The sequence below is a fragment of the Rattus norvegicus genome, chromosome 3 (genome assembly GCF_021556685.1).
Source record: "Rattus norvegicus strain SHRSP/BbbUtx chromosome 3, alternate assembly SHRSP_T2T, whole genome shotgun sequence".
NCBI lineage: Eukaryota > Metazoa > Chordata > Mammalia > Rodentia > Muridae > Rattus > Rattus norvegicus.
Window position 1 is genome coordinate 61,376,056 of NC_141536.1, and position 15,786 is coordinate 61,391,841.

At 45.1% G+C, this 15,786-nt stretch overlaps 1 protein-coding gene across 5 annotated transcripts in view; it reads right to left on the minus strand.

Annotated features, from left to right (window-relative positions):
• The window catches only part of Sestd1 (SEC14 and spectrin domain containing 1), a 96,590-nt gene that overhangs the window by 70,763 nt on the left and 10,041 nt on the right, over positions 1 to 15,786 (minus strand). For 2 of the 5 annotated variants that reach the window (XM_087650822.1, XM_087650824.1), the window contains exon 2: positions 10,564 to 10,653. The exons of 2 other annotated variants lie outside the window; for them this stretch is intronic. The gene's annotated coding sequence lies outside the window, so the exon portion shown is untranslated. 5 annotated transcript variants of the gene reach the window in all.

Genomic DNA, 15,786 nt, shown 5'->3' on the forward strand with positions numbered 1-15,786 from the left:
ATAATGAAAAATATTTTACCTAAAAAAAACCCACATTGGTTGTATTTAAAAACAAAACAGAAAAAGGAAGATGATACCCATTTATCCGCCCAGTTTGTGCAAAGAGAAACAATATAAAAGAGCGAGCTCTAAGAAGGGAGGGTGGGCAGTGTAGGGGCCAGAGCTGGAGAGCTGTGGGTGGGAGGGTGGCTGACATTTCTGCATGCAGCTCTCTGCATCCGCCTTCTACAACTGTTCTAATGTCTCACATACTAAACACAGGAGGCTGCAGGGACGATAAGCTGACCAAGAGCAATCACTGCTTAGTAAAACAGGACCCTGAACAGTTCCCACAGCCATCTGTAACTCCAGCCCCAGGGTTTCCCACAGCTGCCTATGGTCTCTATAGGGACTGCACTCATGTGATGTGCAGACCTACATGCAGGCCAAGCACCTATCCATGGGAAACAAACTCCAGCTATCCAGTAAGCACTGTATGGTAGGGAAAACCGAAGTATGTTAGTAAACTAAAGGAGAGGTGGTAGACATCAACAAGGATGGGCAGGTGAGAACTGCTGAGATGGAAGTCCCACAGGAACAGCAGTCGCAGCTGGAATTTCAAATGGCTGATGTGACTACTCAGGGTGGGGACACCAAACCAAGTAACTCTTAAGCTCATTTTCCGTACATGTTCCCAGGCTGGAAGCTGAGAGCTACAGCTAACAGTGAGCTCGGATACATGGGTGCAGCTCTTTTAAACAACTCTGATTGCCTGCTGTGTCCTAGAGTTACACTAATAGAGAGTGTGGATAAGAGGAAGCAGGTACCTCTCTGTCAAGGAGAGGAGCTGCAGAGATGGAATGGAGGAAGAGGAGACTCCAGGGTCCTCAGTGATGGGGAATAAGGAAAAACAAGCATAGTTTCTGACCCGGTCCTGTCCAGTAACAACGCTGAGGGTTACTTTCTGTTCCAATCTCCCCCAGCAACTGAGCACCAAGTGCTTGGTGAAATGTTACTCAGGGTTTCTGCACAGGTATTTTGGGAAACCAGTAACGATTAATTTGTACAGTAAGTGAGTTTGCTTTCCATAATGAGCAGGCCTCATGTAACCAGTGGAAATCCTGAACATTAATAGGCACAAAAAGAAAGTCTCTAAGCCTAGTTAGAGGCTCCTCTTCAGCCTTCAGACTTGCTCTACAAGGGCATCCCTGCCTGCCTGAGCACCATGGAAGTGCGTCGGCACAGGCTGAGAGCTAGCCCACACTCACCTTGGAGTTCTCAAGCCTCCACAAATACACAGATCCAAATAATCCGAGCCATGGATATAAACATAGACATACACATCTCCTAATGGTTCTGTTTCTCTGGAGAACCCTGACTAATATAAGGGTCTAAAAACAATTCTCTCTCAGTAACAATAATGCAAATCCCTACATCCTGATGTCTAAATAGCATTCCAAGTGAAAGGAAATAGACTCCTTGAAACACTAGCAGATTCCAAAGGTGGATAAGGCATTTATGGACGGCTGTGGCATGCCTGCCAGGATGTGAATGCTAAAAAAATGTATGAACCCTTGTCAAAAGGACACCGAACAAACCAGGTAAGGAGTATGGCTGTACGCTCACACCTCTAAGTAAAGATATGAGAACTGAGATATTCACAGACTTGAAATATCACCACACAATGCAGACATTAATTATGAAGGGACAGTCATCTGACAGTGGGGAGCCCTGGCAAGCATAGCAGACACACGTGATGGGCGCACATGAGTATGAACAGGCATTACAACAGCACAGGCCTCCTGATAAGACCTGGGAGGGAGTCTCCACTGCTGCAGGACTGCAGCCAAGGTGCACAGCCCAAAGCCCACGCTGATGAAGCATCCCACCCCAGCGCAACAGTGGGCTCTCTTCAGTTAGCTTGTGATATTCTCCCACAATGCCTGTGAAGCAAAGACTGAGAGGGTGTTCTGATTCAAAACAGAAGACAGCACGACCAAGACACACTGAACACAAAACAGTGCCAGAAATAGTTTTTCTCTCACCCAAAAAAATCATGATAAACAGCAAAATCTGAACAAAATCCTTTCTGTTATCTGAATAATTCCCACATGTTTTACTGTATTATAATTGTATAAGAAAATGCTCATTTGCATTTTTTGGAATGGTGCATACCAAAATATTTTGGAGTAAAGAAATACAATATATACAAATCACTTTCAAACGGCTCAGGGGAAATACCACTTCTTTATGCTTAAGAAGAGTATACGTGGTGTTGGGTATGGTGGCACGTGCCTATGACCCCATCACTCAGGAGGTAGTAGCCATGGCCACATAACAAGATCCTGTTTCAAGACACTAAGGCCCGGGGTCTGGGAGGTGGCTCAGCCAATAAAGACTTGTCCTGTCAGCGTGAGTTCAGATTTCCACAGGGCCAAGTTAAAGAAGTGAAGTGACAAATGACAGGTGCCTCCCGGTCCCCAGTCCAAGTTCTGTTTGAGTCCTGCAGTTTTGTCTCAGATATAGTCTCCACCATTAGGACACATTCAAGGTCCAAATCTTGGTATGGCAGGCTTGATCCTACAATATCACCAGGCAATTTTTCAATCATTAAGAAAATAAAGAAAAAGTCAGGGTCAGGGCGCACACCTGTACTCCCAGCACTGAGGAAGACAGGTGGAAGCCTAGGCCTGCTCTCCATCCAGTTTCACTCAATCAATGAGCGAGCTCCAGGCTTCATGAAAGAACCTACCTCACAATAAGGTGGGGTGTGATTCAGAACACATACATACATACATACATACATACATACATACATACATACACACACACATACATACACACACACAAAACATATACATACATGCACACACACACAAACAAACAGACACACACACACACAGGCACACACAGAGACAGGCACACACAGACACGCACACTCAGACACACACACTCAGACACACATACATACACTCAGACACAGACACACACACACTGAGACACAGACACATACACACAAACACACACATGCACACACACGTAGACACACACACAGACACACATAGGCACACACAGACACACACAGGCACACACACAGAGACACACATAGGCACACACAGACACACACACACACACAGGCACACACAGGCACACACAGGCACACAGAGACACACATAGGCACACACAGACACACACACACAGAGACACACAGGCACACACACAGACAGACACACACACAGAGACACACACAGGCACACACAGAGACAGGCACACACAGAGACACACACACACACAGGCACACACAGAGACAGGCACGCACAGACACACACAGACACACACAGGCACACACAGAGACAGGCACACACAGAGACACACACACACAGACACACACAGACACACACACACACAGACACACAGGCACACACAGAGACAGGCACACACAGACACACACACTCAGACACACACACATACACTCAGACACAGACACACACACTCAGACACAGACACATACACACAAACACACACATGCACACACACATAAGACACACACAGGCACACACACACACAGACACACAGAGGCAGACACACACAGAGACACACAGAGGCACACACAGACACACACAGACACACACACAGGCACACACAGACACACAGAGACACACATAGGCACACACAGACACACACAGACACACAGAGACACACAGGCACACACAGAGACAGACAGACAGACAGACAGACACACACACACACACACACACACACACACTCTGAAACCTAGGCATGGAACAGTGAACTAAACAGACAGCTGTCAAAAGAAGAAATACTAATGGCCAATAAATAATTTTAAAGTGTTCTCCATCCTTAGTAATTAGGGAAATGCAAATTATCCCTTCTGAGATTCTCGCTCTTGTCAGAATTGTTTCCACAAAGAATAAAACGACAATAAATGGTGCTGAGGACGCAGCACAGAGGAACCTTAGCTGGTGGGAGTGTGTGAGCTATGCTGGCCACCATGGAAATCAGTCTGGAGGTTTCTACAGAACTAAAGATAGAATTACCAAAGGGTCCCACGATAACTCCTGGGCACACTCAAAGGACTCTGCACCTTCCACAGAGACGCCTGCACATCCATGCTCAGTGCTGTTCTATACACCACAGCAAGGAAACTGAATCGGCTGAGATGTCCATCCACATGATTAGTGAGGATGTGACAGAGACACACAATGGAATCTTATGTGGCTATAATGAAAGCGGAAATCTGCAGAAACATGGGTGGAACTGGTAATGCATTATAGGAGGCGAGCCATGCTGCATTTTCTTCCTCACATACAAACCCCTAGCTTCTAGTGTATGTACAAGTGCGTGTGTGTAAGTGGGTATGTGTGTGCATAAGTGGGTATGTGTGTGCATAAGTGGGTGGGTATGTATAAGTGTGTGTATGTATAAGTGTGTGTGTGTGTGTATAAGTGGGTATATGTGTGTATAAATGGGTGTTAAGTGTGAAGAGAGGTCAGGAGACTTTGCAATGGTTCCATGAGAGTTCAGAAAGGGATTTTAAGGGAGAGTTGTGGGGGAAAGGAACAGAGCAGAAGTGGCACAAAAGTAGAAAGAATTCTGGGGACTGAAGGTACAAGTGGAGAATGGAAATAGGGCAATGCAGGGAGGAGAGAAGAGGGAGATGATTTACCAAAAGGAAGCATACATGAAAATGGTATAAGGAAAGAAATCTGTTACACTTTGTATGCTAACTGAAAACTAAAATGGGAAAAAGAAAGACAAGATCAGGAGATACAGTTCAGTAGTAGAGCACTGGCCCAGTATGCACAGCCCCGGGTTGAGTCCCAGCACAGAAAAGTTAAATGCAGGAGCTGATATTAGGACACCGTAAGGTGAAGACTATATGAAAATTCTTTGGATTCCTTATTCCAAGATGAAGAAAATTTCAGTAAAACTGCAGTACGCAAGCATTTTTCCAAATCATTCAATGGCACACATGTACATTCACACACATCATAAAATCTAACAGCAAAGTCCATGCTATTGTCTCCCCGTGCCCTGTGTCACAGAGCCTGTGTCTTCTCCCGTCCCCAGAACAAACACTGCCTGCTGACTGAATAGCCTCTGGTGGGCTTCCTGGTTGCAGACTCTCCTCACACCTGCAAGACAGAGCTGTCCCGTACTACAGTAACCTCCCCTGGACTGTCACAGGCATTCCTGCAGAACTGTGACCCTACCCTTGCAGCTGTATCCTCTCACCAGCAACACCTCTGTGATTATGCCCTGGGCTCTGCCACCATCTGGCTGCCACACTTTCTTTTGTGTGGCTTGGTTGGTCTGAGGATCCCCTACCTGGTTTTAAAGCCTTCCTTAGCTTCGCCTTGGCTGCACAGCATTCCTGACACAGTGAACACGTGCTTTCCACTAAGGTGAGCTCTCTCAGAGAACAGCTCACAGTACAGTCACTGGTTGACTTACTCAGAATATAAAAAGTCTCAAACAGTGTTAATATGAATAATAGTGTGTACACACGCACACAGCTGAGAGCACACAGTAAAGAATAAAGACGTGAAGAAGTCCCCATCTTTTGCTGAAAAATGAAGAAAGCTAAGAAAACCTTTTAAAAATTCTAAGTTGAATACACATCTTCCCAAGGGAAACAGCATGTGCTTTTCCTAAGGAACGTAAGACAGAACAAGTCCCTACACTTAATTTTTTAGCCGATGCAAATGTTCTATTTTAATCTCTATAGTTTTATAGTAAAGGACACTGTCTTTGGGCTTCTGTTACTGTGAAAGCTCTCTGGTCAGACTCCATCACTGAGGAAGGTCAGGGAAGGGACTCAAAGCAGGAACCTGGAGGCAGGAGCTAATGCAGAAGCCATAGAGGGGTGCTTCTCACTGGCTTGCTCATCATGGCTTGCTCAGCCTGCTTTATCATAGAACCCAGGACCACTACCCAGGGATGGCATCGCCCACAATTCGCTTGGCCCTCCCATATCAACCACTAATTAAGAAAACGCCCTATAGGTTTTCCATGGGACGATCTGGTAGAAGTATTTCTCAAGAGGTTCCCTCTTCCCGAATGATTTCAGCTTATGTCAAGCTGACATGAAACTAGCTGGTACAGACATTGTTGTTCACAGGCTTTTAAATCATGAACTGAGATGGAAATTAATACTGTAAGTAAAATAATTTAAGAACCGAATACAGCGCTACTTTCTATTTAAGGATAATAACCATCTTTTTGTCCAAGTGGTTTAGAAGATGTGACTCCTGACTTTAAATTCAATTCTATTAAAAACCCAATCAGTCCTGAATCTTGCTGTCTTGGTTCTAAAACTAAATCCATTATGCATAATCTTGTATCAGAAAAGAAGTTAAAGGAAACATTATCAATTTTAGCTGCCCTTCTTTCCACTGCATATAATACAGGGGGAAATGGAATTATTTCAGTCTTAAAGCAGACATTCTTAAGTTATTAGTGACACAGTGATCCAAGTTAAAGCTTCTCTGGAAAAAAATCCTACAACACATAAATGTGGAAAACCCTGAGCACAGAGGTGGCTCCACCCTGGAAGGTTTGTCTCCCGACATGTCGAAGGCTCGCTGATGACCACTTTGTCCTGCTTCTTCTGTGGCTTACAGCACTCACCTTTGACCACCTCGGCCTTCCTGTATGTTCCTATCAGAGCTGACATGGACATTAGCATCCACTCCATGTCTTTGCTCCAGCAGGACATTCCACTTATCACTGTGTTGCCCACCCTCCCCCCACCATCCTGAGCATTTACCACATACAAGGACACAGTATGCATACGACAAATACCTGAGGTAATCTGAAGAGGTTTTCTTTGCCAGGTTCATACATATGGGGGAAGAAAGAGGGTGCATGGCCCAGTGCACATGTAGAGGTCAAAGGACAACTTGTGGGAATCAGCCCTCCTCCCACTGTGTAGGCCTCATGAATGCAACCTGAGTGGAAGGGCTTACCAGATGTAAGTCTCCCACTCCCTAGAAAAGCTGTTTAATGTTTAGTTATCCTAAGACTTGACTTTGTTTTCTGTAGAAATCATGAAAGTCTTTCTATTCCAGAACAGGTGTGGAATTAGACTCCACATGCCCAACACAGCAACCGGCCTACTTCCAGGATCATGAAACCTCAGACCCTCCCTCAGAGTTAAGGCACAGAGGCTGCCCAGCCTCCACGAACCAAGACAGTCTTGAATCCTTACTCCCTCCCACCACAATGGAGATCCGATCATGGCACAGAAATCTTGAAACGATATTGTAAATAGTATGTAATTATACACTCACATACAGAAAAGGTTTAGATGCCATAAACACACACGTTAAAGAGAACCCAGCATCTACTGCATTTAGAACACCAAAAGCTGACCGAGACTTTAACGGTGACCCAGTGATGTCTCCTGTCAGTCCACAAGCCTCCTACAGAGCATCAGCTCCTTGGTAGCAAGCCCCTCAGCCAAGGTTTCTGTAAGAAAATGGAGACCTAATGTTTGACGAATGACTAATTAGAGAGATAAGGTGGTATCATTTTATAATCCTGCCTGTGTCTTATAGAGGTCATACACAAAGCTCTAAGCTAAACACGCATGCCCAAAATAAAGAACTGGAACACTAAACTCCTTCCTCCGAGGAAAGGCACTGTCCCAGAAGTTAATTGAATTCTTATCTGTCCTCCTATTTTTATCTCCATGTTCTCTATCAACTGGCCTCTTTTCTCTCTCCTCTTTCTTCCTCTGACTTGCTCCTCTTTTCTTAGGCTGAACTGCTTTTACAAGTAGAAACCAAAGCCACCTGCATACAGTTGTGTCACAGGATCCTACAGTGTGCCACACTCAGTGTCCATTACCGATGTCTAACTGTCAATCCCTTGACTGTAACTCTTAGTAGATATACATGTTATTGTTTGGGCCAAAAGAAATTTTAAGTCAAATGAAGATTGCCTTGGAGTTGGACACGGTGCTACACATCTATGAGAGACAGGATAAGGCCTCTGAGCCACAGAGTGAGGTAGAGGTTAGTCTAAGCCACATGAAAAATTGTCTTAAAAAAAGAGGACTATGAATTTCAATGACACAAGATGAGTACTCTGTAATGCAAGCAATCAGAAGGATGAGGGAGGAGGAACTCAAATAGGGACTATCCTGGGCTAACAGCAAGCCCCAGTACAACACTGGCTAGAGGGTGAGCCCTGTCTCAAAATTAACAGCAAACAAAAAGATAGTTGACTTTGTTTAAATAATATATATGAAGAATGTTTTTCTCTTTACTGATTCTACAAGTCCCTTTTTAAAAACTCAAAAGAATTAAAAAATCTTTGAAAAATTAATATAGAATTTTATCATTTTTGAGTTGCCTAAAAACATTACAATGGTTTAACATTGGTTGGCAACCCAGTGGAATTTAGAATCACTATGGAAACAAGTCCCTAGGCATGTCTGTAAGGGAATATTTAGAACAGGTTAAATGGAAAGGGATATCCCACCCTCCACGTGGGCAGTGCCATTCCCTGGGCTTGGGCCCTGGACTACATGCAAAGGGCACATGAGCAGGGTAGCAGCACTCCACACTCTGCTTTCTGACTGAGAACAGCCTGGCCTTAGCCGCCATGACAGCTGAAACCTGGAGCTGTAAGCCAAAACCAGAAACCCTGCTCTCCCTGTTTGTGACAGGTATTTTGTCAAAGGAACAAGAGAATTCATTAATATCAATCTCTATTTTCATAAACTATGGAAATAGTTTTCTCTTTGCAAGACAAATACGGTTTCACATAATGCTTCCTACAACAAGGTTAAGTAAGTCATTTGCAGGCTGAGAGTCCTGATTTGTTTTCCTGTTCTGTAATAAAAATACACTTACTGAAGCAACTTCACAGAGTTTTCTTAGCTCACAGTTCAAGGTATGACAGCATGACAGAGAAGTCAAGGGGGCAAGAGCTGGCAGCAGCTGGTCACACTGCATTCTCATCTGCAAACAGCAGGGATCACTCACCCTGGGGCCACCCACAGGGGCAGTGCTTCCCTCTCAATTTATGAAATCAGGACAATCATCCCTTGTAGACCTGCTCAGAAGCCTGTCTCCCAGGTAACTCTAGATGTTACCAGTTTGACAACACTAACCATTACAACCCACGACAGAATTTTCAAAACAAACTGTTGAGGCAAAAACTTTAAAAGACAAGATTTAAGGCTGCAGATGGAGGCATAACAAGACAGGAGTTCTGAGCAGCAGAAACCACAGGTGTTCACTCATGCTTCAGCCAGACTCCACCTTAGAGTTACTGGGAGAGTTTTCAACTGCTACCAAAGCCAAGGATCCCTTTACATGGACTGAACTGGAATCCAGGGACTTGGGCCCGGGCACAGGAATTAATCCAAGGCTCCATGATGTGTTCAAAATTATTGGCCAAGTCTAAGAACCAATTGATACATTAAAATACTAAGGCATTGATTGAGGCTAGTACTTAGTACTGTTATTCCTTGTCCTGGGTACAACTGAAAGCACAAGAGATTTACCTAACACAAGCATAAGGAGTTAGTGGAAGGGCCAGACACCAGTCTGGTGGGGACCATGAGACCCAGGAAGCAGCGTAACGTGAGTTCTGTGGGGCTCCCGTTCCAGCACTGCATCTCGGATCAGCTGTGAAAGGCTCTCCACCCAAAACACCAACAGTGCGGCTCTCCAACAGCCAAAGCCTCTCACCACACACAAGGAAGGCTACAGAAAGCCAAGAGTTTCATTTCCCCACATCGCATATCCCTGCCCCTACACAGAGGTGGAGCACACATGAAGACCACTGTAGAATTCAGTCAACGTCTGTAACGCAGCCTAGGTGCTAGGCATTGTGGTGCATGGCTTTTATCAGTAATGCAGGTCTGAGGAAAAGACATCACCTGACCCAGGAATTAGACTACATCCTGGCAACACTGTGAGAACCTGGTCTCCAACCAACCAACCAACCAACGACAAACTTCCAACAATGGGTTTTGAGCATGGCTAAAACAAATAAAGAAACAAAGTTTCACCAAAGAAACAAAAGCTACAAGAAACTGAAAGGGAAGCTAGGCACAATGGCCCATAGCGCCTAAATCCAAGAATTTAGGAGGCTGGGGCAGAAGGATCAGAAGCTTGAGGCCAACTGGGATACACAGCAAGTTAAATAGACTATATAGTAATGTCTCAGAAAAGAGTGAAACAATCATTAAAGCAAGAGAAGCTAATGAAATAACAACAACAGTACTGAAAAGTAACAGCTGAAAAGCGAGGCTGGTTCCTCACTCAGGGTTGTAATACTGGGACAGGTGAGACGTCTCAGTGAGGAACTACATAGAATTCTGACAGGAGGAAATCAGACTGGTCCCAGAAGTGAGGGAAAGGGGAGGAGGGGAGTAAAATTGTACTAGGAGAAATCAAGATCTGGCAAGGGATACACATGCTCAGGTTCAAGAAGTTAAGGGAAACCTAGAGGACAGAACCCAAGACATCTGCCTCAAGTCACAGCATAATTAATCTTCTGAAAACCCAGGACAAAGAATACATTCAAAGGAAAACGGGATCTTACCCAGTGTTCTGGAAAACAATTCAAATGACAGCAGGCCTCTCCTCAGACAGCACAGTAGGCAGAAGGAGGCAGCACAATATTTTTCAAATGCTGAAGAAAAAAAAAAAGGTTGTCAACCCAAAAATCTACACTCAACAAAAGTACGCTGAGCTCAAGGAAAAAACATAAGTGATCGGGAGGTGAAGGGAAGCTGAGAAATATGTCAGCAGTGGACACAGTTTTAAAGAATGGATCAAAGAGACTGGTGTTAACCAAAAAGGGGGCCAACCACACCTCATGAGGAAACGTGATACACAGATGCACCGGTGAATAGCTTTCCTTGTCCTTGTGTTTGACAGTTAAAACAACATGGTTTTATGTATAGAAAACATTTTAAAGCATTGGAGGGGGCAGGGGTTCAGCAAAATCTTTAGGAGGCAGGACTTAGCTGGTGGAAGTAGGTCACCAGGAGTTTGAAAATCACAGCCCAGCCTTCAGTTCCTGCCACTTAGTCTCCTGGCACAGCAAAGGCGGAAAGAGGTCAGTAATAGTGTACACAAGAAGTTACATGCTCTGATGCTGAAAACCAATAGGACCTAGAACTGCCTCAGAGACAAGTGTCTGGGTGCGCATATTGGAAGTGTTCTCAATTGGTTTTACTGGGGTGGAAAATACACCCCTATATTTGGGCATCACCGTTCTGAGGGCTGAGGTCCTGGCGGGAATGAAAGGGCATGAGCCGAGCACCAGCCTTCAGCCCTCTGCTTCCCACTGCACAACGGATACATCAGGTATACTAATCCAAACACTGAGATAGACACAGCCTGGCTCAAGAACATGATCCAACTGCAGCTGCGGACCACAAATGTAGCAAACTATCTAAGCTACTGGGGATGGAGTTCCGGCCTGAAGCACACTGGGCAATCACTGTACACTGACCCATAGGCTAGCCTCATTTCTTTCTTCTTTTTAGTTTTAAGATAAGATCTAAGCTGGCCTGAACTTACTCTGTTCCTCAGGCACAACTTGAAGTTAGATTCTGCCTAAGTCCCCGGAGTAAGTGAGATTATAACACACACCATCTACCCCAACATAAGCTCACTACAGAGTAACTACAGAGACAGGCTGAAAATAAGAGAATAAAAAAGTATAAATTAAAAAAAAATAAACCGGGGCTGGGGATTTAGCTCAGTGGTAGAGCGCTTGCCTAGGAAGCACAAGGCCCTGGGTTCGGTCCCCAGCTCCGAAAAAAAGAACCAAAAAAAAAATAAAAAAATTTAAAAAAAAATAAACCAAAAGAATACAGGATGGCCTCTTAATAATACACAAAGCTGACTTGGGAGCAACGATAATATCAGACAGAGAAGCACATTTCTTAGAGAGTGCTAATTTGTGAAGCTACAGCACATCTCCATGTGTGTCCGGCCAACAGCAAAGCTGGGAAACATGGGGAACAGAACTGAAAAGGTAGCCCACCGATACCTGCACACTCAGCCCGCAGCTTCCTCCACTTCTTCTCCCACCCCCTTCCTCTACCTCTCTCCTCACCCACCTCTCCCCTTCCACCTCCCCCAACTCTGTCACCCTGCCCTAGCAGCCTAAAAGTTCATAAAACAGAAAATCAACACAAAAGAACCCAAGAGCTCTAGATCAAGCCACAATCCCTAATCAACATTTATGGAACAATGTATCAAATAGTGGAAAGTACCTATCTTTCAAAATGTCCACTGACCACATCTCAAGATGACCCCAGGCAAGCCCCAGTAAACTCGAAACAACTAAGATCTGACTGAATGTCTTCCCTGATTACAATGAAACCAAGCTAGAATTCAGAAACGATAACAATGATGAAAGGGAAATAAATGTTCACAATTTCAAAACCAGGGAGCAGTTTCTAAATAACTCCCAGGAAGATGGTGACCAAAGAAAAGGGGCAAAGATGAAATTCCCGGGATAACCTTGAAGACAGAAGTTAGCCTTCATCCAACTCTGAGCTTATGTATGATGTAAGAAATTCCTTGATAACATATCTTCTTACTGGTTAAGTAGGAATTGTTTATAACTGAATGGGATAAAACACGTTTTCTTCTTTGTTTTACGTTTACTTCTGGTATTGGGGTACAGTTGGGTGGCAAAACATGTATTTTCATACACAAGGCCCTGAGTTCAATCCTCAGTGGTGCCATCTCAGTTCTTCTATTATTCAAATCACTGAATCACGTGGCATAGCGATGACCACATATGGGTGGGTGTGTCACCAATGCTTCCCTCCAGCAGCCTGTGCTCCATGCTCAAAAGTCACCAAAGCAACTGAAGTGTTTGCACTTGCACAAATCTGCACAACAGATAAGCTATACATTCAGTGCCATGTTCCCTCAAAAGTCTAACCCTCAACATAACCTCTGAGGCAGCAGGCCTCTTGTAACGACTGGTCATGAGGACAGGACCAGCACCCTCCAGAGAGATGTCCACATCCTAGGTCCTGACCTACACTCCAGTCACAGCCAGGCAGAAAACAATGAGAGAGGACTTCAAGTTCAAGGCCTACTTGGGCTGCAAAGTGAGCTCAAGGCCAGCCTACGCAACTTACTGAGTCTATCTCATGTTTTTAAATGCAAAGAGGGCCAGGGACACAGTTCAGATAGAGGGCACCTGGCCTCACATGTCTAAGACCTGAGTTCAATGCCCAGAGCCGCAGGAGAGATGCCAAAAAGGACCGCCCTGCCCTCCTCCAGGCAAGGCCACAACAAGAAGATGCCATCTGTGAACCGCACCAGACATCAAACTTGACACTGCTTTATTTCAGACTCTCCTGCCTTTAGAAGTACCAGAACCACATTGGTATTGCTTACAACACCCCCAGAATGCAGGCTGAACAAACAAACTGGATATGAACAGCAGCAGCCTGGACAAACAAAAGCAGATGTACGCCATAAAAGTTTCTCTCCTACCACATTCTTGTTTCTGAGGTATCTGATCTCAAGGAAGTATTAGGAGAAAAAAAACAAATATCAGCTTGGATGACTCACACTAGGCTCTGAGTAACTGCTGGGCTTGAATAGTTCCAAGGTACAAAACAGCCTCACTCAAAGGACACTGTAATAGAAACTGTGTATGCAGAACAGAATCCAAGTTTGCTCATCTGCGTAAGACAGCTGCCCCAGGGCCTAGCACATCCGCCCAGCTTCTAGCCTAGTAGTTCTGAGTATTTAGGATGTAAGTGGGATACAAATCCTAAATTACAAAGCACTAGTGTCTTCCTTCTTGCTGTAAACCCAGATCCTGCTAGGGCTTTGCCACCTTTCCCACAGGGGAGATTTTTAGCAGGGAGCTCTTGGTTGGATAAAGACAAGTCCCACCCACATTTGTAAAATCTGCACCTGTCTTCTCAGCCACCACAAAGCTAACTCCTGTCCCCTAAGTGCTCCAGGGCATCTGTGTAGATGGTATCTCCAGTCCCAGGGAGCCTGTCCACTCTGATTAAATAGGACTGACTGAACTGTATTTTAAGGCAACTAAAAGAAATTCTGGCTTTGGGGTTTAGCTGGGTCTGGTGAAGGAAGCAGAGGTCTGATTCCATCTGGCTGAGCCCCTAAGGCTTTTAAAGCAGACTCAGTGTTTACTTCCTGTCCTGGTTTAACGTCCCTTTCCTTTCCTCAGCATGGTGGCCACATTAGTATCGACCCTTCCACCAGCTCTAAGTGCCAATGATGTGTTCCTCGGTGCTGGAGTGTCCATCTTGTGAGGGTTAAGTAGGAGGCACGAGTTATGTGCTAGGTTTACCTCACAGACTCTCCACACAGGAGGCAAATTTCAGAAACAGCAAAGGACGAATCCGTTAACCCCAGCCAGCTGAGACCTAAGCACCTTCCCATCACTCCAACAAACAGCACAGCGCCCACTTGTCAAGTAGAAAGGTTACTCTGGCTAGTGTTGGAGGTTGTCCTCTACTAGATCCCCACTGCCTGTAAGCATGGGTAAGCCTGGAAGGTGAGGCAGCAACAATGGCAGACAGAGCAGATCCGTGCCCCACCCCCACCCCGTACCAGGCAGACAAAGACTCCTTCGGGACTTGCCTAATGACCCAAGGAACCCACCACTCCCCACCACTGGGCTGCAGTGCATAAGGGTCCCACCTCCCTTCAACACCACCATGCTGGGGCTCTGCTCTGACACATGGGCCTTTGATGGACATGTTACAGCCAAGCTCTTGCCCAGCGTGCCCAGGGCTGAAGAGAACAAAAGCAAAGACACACAAAGTGCAACAAGCTGGGAAAACACTCTGCCTTGTTTTGAGCAGTGAGAAGACGGGGAGGAAGGCAATGGAACACGGCTGGGCAGAAGGCAGTTACTGAGGTGCTACTGAATGGTAGAAGGTCTCAGGCACAAGTGCTGACCCGCAATGGTCGCACCAGCTGGAGAGCACAATGGAGGAGGAGAACGTCTACGAGTCACTGCTACTGCTAATCATGGTTATATATACAAAGAGCTTTCATTTCATGCCTAATTATTATGCAAAATAAATCTGCATGTTATAAATTATGTCAGACTGATGTGTTTTGAGCTTTACTTTATATAACCACAAATTGTGCTTCCAGCCCTCTCCTGGCAGCTTCCTTCTTGGTCTATTATAAAGTGGCAAAGCAGTAGGGCCACTCCCTTAAATCTCTAAGCATCCCCAATCGCTGTGCTTGCCAGCTCAGGAGTCAGCGATATGGAATTGGAATGCTCAGCTGGGATGCCCTACAGCTACAGTATTTTAGTCTTTACCAAGTTATTCCTCACCTCAACGAGTTTCCTGTCACTCCCCAATTAATGAAGGACAAATGAGTTCTGAGCAAGCAACATGCAAGCCAAAGCTTTGCTTGTTTGTCTGAGATGGGATCTCACTGTATAGCCCCAGTTAGCCTTAACATAGCCCGAATTCACTATGCCTCCCCAGCTCCCCTTGACCTCAGTGGCAATTCTCCTGTCTCAGGCTCCCAAGTGCTAGGATTATAGGCATAACCAAATCCTAAACTCTTAACACCTCAGTTTAAAAAGATACTCAAATTAATGCATAACAAAAGAAATTGCCAAAGGATAGACAAAGAGCAAATAATCTGGTTACACGATTAATGCTGTAACACCATTCTTCTCAGATATCCCATGGAGGGAAAGTCAGCAGTATTTCCAAAGAGAAAACCAGCAGGCACCAGTAGTCTCACGCCGGCTAATCTTGGTTGTCTACTTGACTAAAACAGA